Source organism: Chrysochloris asiatica, unplaced genomic scaffold (genome assembly GCF_000296735.1).
Source record: "Chrysochloris asiatica unplaced genomic scaffold, ChrAsi1.0 scaffold00653, whole genome shotgun sequence".
NCBI classification, from domain to species: Eukaryota; Metazoa; Chordata; class Mammalia; order Afrosoricida; family Chrysochloridae; genus Chrysochloris; species Chrysochloris asiatica.
This window is the reverse complement of record NW_006409171.1, coordinates 126,757-132,320: the sequence shown is the minus strand read 5'-3', so window position 1 is coordinate 132,320 and position 5,564 is coordinate 126,757. Positions and strand designations below refer to the sequence as shown.

At 36.4% G+C, this 5,564-nt stretch overlaps 2 pseudogenes; both read right to left on the bottom strand.

Annotated features, from left to right (window-relative positions):
• Positions 1 to 632: 632 nt before the first annotated feature.
• LOC102823586 lies at positions 633 to 2,558 on the bottom strand (annotated as a pseudogene).
• A 1,088-nt stretch (positions 2,559 to 3,646) lies between these two features.
• LOC102823211 lies at positions 3,647 to 4,633 on the bottom strand (annotated as a pseudogene).
• Positions 4,634 to 5,564: the final 931 nt, after the last annotated feature.

The window sequence follows — 5,564 nt, the reverse complement described above, 5'->3', positions numbered from 1 at the left end:
CTGTTTGTCTGTCTGTGTATTCTTTTGCTATCACTATCGCTGCTGGATCTTCCCTCCTCATGAACCAAACACTCGTGAACAACACAACTATGTCGAGGTCAGTCCCCGACAATATTTATTTGTTCGAGAATTAAGACTTGGAAATAACTATTTGGTAACAATCACCTAACCCATTAAGGAAGGCAGGTCTTCTGATGATTCATTTGAAACTCTATTAACAGTAGGCCCAGGAAGGACATTACATTTTATCCCTCTGAGTACCATGTGTGCTATTACAACTGCAACAATAATCCTATGTTCAAGAAGAAAACAAGTTTTACACTGAAGTCACCACATGCAGAATTTATGAAGCTGTATTTTCCAATTCCAGTTCATGGTATGCTTCTGAAATTTTTGTAATGAAAGATAGCAATTTTTTTTTGTAGAGCACAAGAGTGTCTAAGATTCTTTTAATTATTAGCAGCAAAAGCTTCTTCATTGATGATGGTCAAATATTTTATAAACATTTAAAACCACTGTGAAAATATGTATAAGTCATTTTCTATATGATGAACCCAAGTGTGGTTCATGTTGATGTTGATGCACAGGAGTAGGTATCGATAGTTGGTGAATAAGCACAGATGACACAGTCACTATAAAGAAGGTATCCTCCCAAGGAGTTTTCTCAATCTTACCATTATGTCCCTCTTCCTTAGGCTGTAGATAAAAGGATTCAACATTTGAGGAAACACACGATACATCATGGAGGCTACTTTTGTCTTCTTGGGAGAGGGTGTGAGTGAAGAACTTAGATACACACCAAAACCTGACCAATAGAATAAAGAAACAACTGAAATGTGAGACGGACAGGTGGCAAATGCTTTATATTTTCCATGTGCTGATGACATTTTCAAAACAGAGGAGACAATCTGAGTATAAGAGCATATGATCCCAGAAAGAGGAACACAAGCAAATATGAAAGCCACAAGGTATATCAGGATATTATTGATGAGAGTACTTGAACAGGCAAGCTTGAGGACCTGAATAAGCTCACAAAAGAACTCAGGGATTTCCAAATTTGTGCAGAAGGACAGATGCAAAACCATAAGACTCTGAGGTAGGGCAGTCACCATACTAATGAACAATGAAAGTAGAATCATCAGACCATAGACGTATGAGTTCATAATGATGTCATATCTCAGTGTGTGGCAAATGGCCACAAAACGGTCATAGGCCATTACTACGTGGATAAAAAAAAAAAATTAAAGCATCAAAAATCATGGCAAAGAAAATCTGGTTAAGGCAGCCTTTATAACTTATACTCTGATCTTTTGTAAGGCTGTTCACCAGCATCTTTGGGATGGTGGTTGTACTTAAGCAGATGGCATTAAAGGATAAATTAGAGAGAAAGAAGTACATGGGGGTGTGCAAGTAGGAGATAAAGCATACAGCTAATATAATGAGTACATTCTCTAAGACAGTGGTGATATATATGATGAGAAATAGGCTTAAGATGAGGGGCTGCAATTCTGTATCCTCTGTCATTCCCATGAGAACAAATTTTGAAACACTTGTTTGGTGTCTGTTTTCTATGTTGTTGGTGAATCTGATAGAAAATGAATTCACAAGGTAATTAAATGTGTGATCCCTACACCATAAGTAGCACCAATAATATTACTGGAGGCAAATATTATCTTTGGAAGAAAGAGAGCATGGAGGGGAATACAAAAAATATAATTTCTTCATGCATATTACATGGTTATTAAATGCCACTGAGTGGGTTCTGGCTCATAGTGACCCTGTATAGGGTTTCCAAGAATGGCTGGTGAGCTGGAACCACTAATCTTGAAGTTCAAATCAAACATGCAGTCCAGTGATTTAATCCATAGTGCCACACCAGGATTTATTTACTATAAATTGGAATTTTTAAAATTTTCATTACAATATCTGGGATACTGTGATCAATACAAATATTTACTAATTTTACATATGGTTTTTGCTGTGGGTTGTGGAGTTGATTCTGACTCATAGCCACTATACATAAGGTTTTAGAGGAATAGATCCTTACTGGAGCAGAAAGCCTCATGTTTCTCCTGAAGATTGGCTGGCAGTTTCAAACAGCTCTATTGAAATACATATTTAGAGATTTATCTGGGTCTTCATCTCCTTTCCTTGAGTTCTGAGTGAGACTGCTGTGAGACTATAAAGATATACTAAACCAGAAATATAAGATGAAATAGCAAACCTGTCTCTACCACAATCACTACAAGAATGCAATAAATGTCAAAAAAAGTTTATGAGTCATATTTGATTACATTAATGCTCAACATGAAAATCATTCTTGCTATTTTACAGACAGAGCAAGACACTAGCAGAATAATGCTGATATTGTTGTAAAAATGAAATAACACCTGGCAAGAAAATGACAGACAAAGAAGATTCTCATGAGAAAGTTTTTTCCACTCATACCCTGCATGTATTTCATCAACATGGATCATTCTCCTGGATGTGCATGTAATAAAATACCAGTCATCCTTTGTAAATTAGAAGCAGGAGACTTTAGGTTACCTGACTGGCATCCTTGAGGAATGACATCTGACATTTACTTTGGATGTAGATGACAGAAGAGGTGTCTTCTGGAAAGACAAAGAGCCTGAGTGAAATACAAGACTCCTGTATAAAAATGGTCATCTCTGGGAAGAATGTGCTGCATTCTATCTCCTTACAGAAGTAGGACTCTTAAGTAAGATTTCACAGGCTATTTGGTCTCTGTATCTCTGGAGGCTCACTATTTAGAGATCCTCATTATGCTAACATTTTTTTTTTGTCATTCTGATCCCAGGGCAGTGCAAATCTTGAAAGACCAAGACTTTAGAAGGTGAATTTCAGGATTGTGGTGTTCCTGGCATTGTGAGATAAAATGCATGCCATTCACTTCTCTCCACCTCTTTCTGCTCATTTACAAGTTGCATCCCTTGTACCCATGTACCGACCAGAATTTTCAGTTCTGTACCAGTTTTTTTTTTTTTTTTTTCCTCTGTAACTCATGGTGTGGATTCTCTAAGTATAATCAAACATATCTTGTTATAGTTAATGTTGTCATCAAATCTAAACTGAATACTGGTGAGGGAGTGGTTTCCATGTTGTTGTGTTATGCCCTCAAGTTGGATTCAACGCATAGTGACACTGTATAGGGTTTCTGAGGAGCACCTAGTGAGTTTGAAATGTCGACCTTGGTTCAAACCAACTTTGCAGTCCAGCGCATTAACCCACAGTGACACACCATGACTCCATAGTTATAGTATGAATATATAAATATGTATACAAGTATAGGTAAGACACTGTAAAAATGCACATTCACTAAAATTTCTTCTAAGAATATTTGACAGTTTAATAAAACTTAATTATGTTCTGTGTATTTCATAAGCCATACTTTCTAGTTTCAGTTACAGTTCCTTGTATACTTCTGAATTTTTTGTACTGAGAGTTAGCTCATTTTATTTTTTGAGCACAGTAGCATCTAAGATTCTTTTAATTATTAGCTGAAAAACTTCTTCATTGATGATGGTCAAATATTTTATAAACATTTAAAACCACTGTGAAAATATATATGCCATTTTGTGTATGATGAACCCAAGTGTGGTTCATGTTGATGCTGATACAAGTATCAATAATTGGTGAATTGGCATAGATGACAGAATTGCTATAAAGAAGGTATCCTCCCAAGGACTTTTCTCAAGCTTACCTTTATGTCCCTATTCCTCAGGCTGTAGATAAAAGGATTCATCATTTGAGGGAATACAAGGTACATCACAGAGGCTACAGCTGTCTTCTTGGGAGAGTGTGTAAATGAAGAACTGAGGTACACACCTAAAGCTGTCCCATAGAATAAAGAAACAACTGAAATGTGGGACCCACAGGTGGAAAAAGCTTTATACTTTCCAGATACTGATGCCATTTTCAAAACAGAAGAGACAATCTGAGTGTAAGAGAATATGATTCCAGAAAGAGGAACACCAGCAAATATGAAAGCTATAAGGTATATCAACATATTGTTGATGAGAGTGCTTGAGCAGGCAAGTTTGAGGACCTGAGTAAGTTCACAGAAGAACTGAGGGATTTCCAGATTTGTGCAGAAGGAAAGATGCAAAATCATAAGACTGTGAAGTAGGGCAGTCACCATACTAATGAACAATGAAAGTAGAGTCATCAGACCACAGAAGTATGAGTTCATGATAACGGTATATCTTAATGGGTGACAAATGGCCACATAGCGGTCATAAGCCATTACTGCAAGGATAAAATTTTCAAAAGCAGCAAAAGTCATGACAAAGAAAATCTGGTTAAGGCAGCCTTTATAACTGATGCTCTGATCTTTTGTCAGGATGTTCACTAGCATCTTTGGGATGGTGACTGTGCTTATGCAAATGTCATTAAAGGATAGATTAGAGAGAAAGAAGTACATGGGGGTGTGCAGCTGGGAGTTAAAGCATACAGCTAGGACAATGAGTACATTTCCTAGGATAGTGACCAGGTATACGATGAGAAATAGGCTGAAGATGATGGGCTGCAATTCTGGATCCTCTGTTATTCCCATGAGAAAGAATTTTGAAACACTTGTTTTGTTTCTGGGTTCAAAGTTTTTGATGAACCTGATAGAAAGATGAAGTTAGACAAAAATTAAACTTGTGGTCCCTGTCCCTTTCGCAGCAACAATAGCATTACCAGAGTGGTACATTATCTATGGAAAGAAGAGAGTATGGAGGGAATACAAAAAGATACATTCTGCATGCATATTACTTATTCTTGATAAAAATAAAAAAAAAGAAGAAGAAGACCTTGAGTTTATATTATAGAGGATTAGTGTTGTTTTTGTTGTTAAATGCCATTGAGTTGGTTCCAACTCATAAAGACTTTGTATAGGATTTCCAAGAATGGTTTGTGAGCTTGAACCACTAACCTTGAGGTTCAAATTGAACTTGCAGTCCAGAAATTTAACCCACAATGCCACACCAGGACTTATTTATTTTAAAATGGAAAGCGTACTCATTTTCATTATAATATCTGTGAATCTATTATAAAAAAATAATATTTAGAAATTTTATCTATGGTGGTGGTGGTGATTGTGAAGTTGATTTCAACCCATAGTCAACCTTTATAGGGTTTCCTAGGTTGCAGAACTTTATAGGAGCAGAAACCCTCATTTTTCTCCCACAGAATGGCTGATAGTTTCAAACTGCTCTATTTAAATACATATTTAATGGGTTTATCTGGGCCTCCATCTACTTTCCTTGAGTTCAGAGTGAGACTGTAGAGAGACTACAAAGATGTACTAAACCAGGAATATAAGATGAAATTGACAAACCTGTCTCTTCCACAATCACTACAAGAATGCAAGTAAATATCTAAAAAGTTTATGAGTCATATTTGATTAGATTACTGCTCAACATGAAAATCATTCTTGCTCTTGTACAGACAAAGCAAGACACTAGCAGAATAACGCTGATATTGGTGTAAAAATGAAAGAACACCTGGCAAGAAAATGATAGACAAAGAAGATTCTCATGAGAAAGTTTCTTCCACTC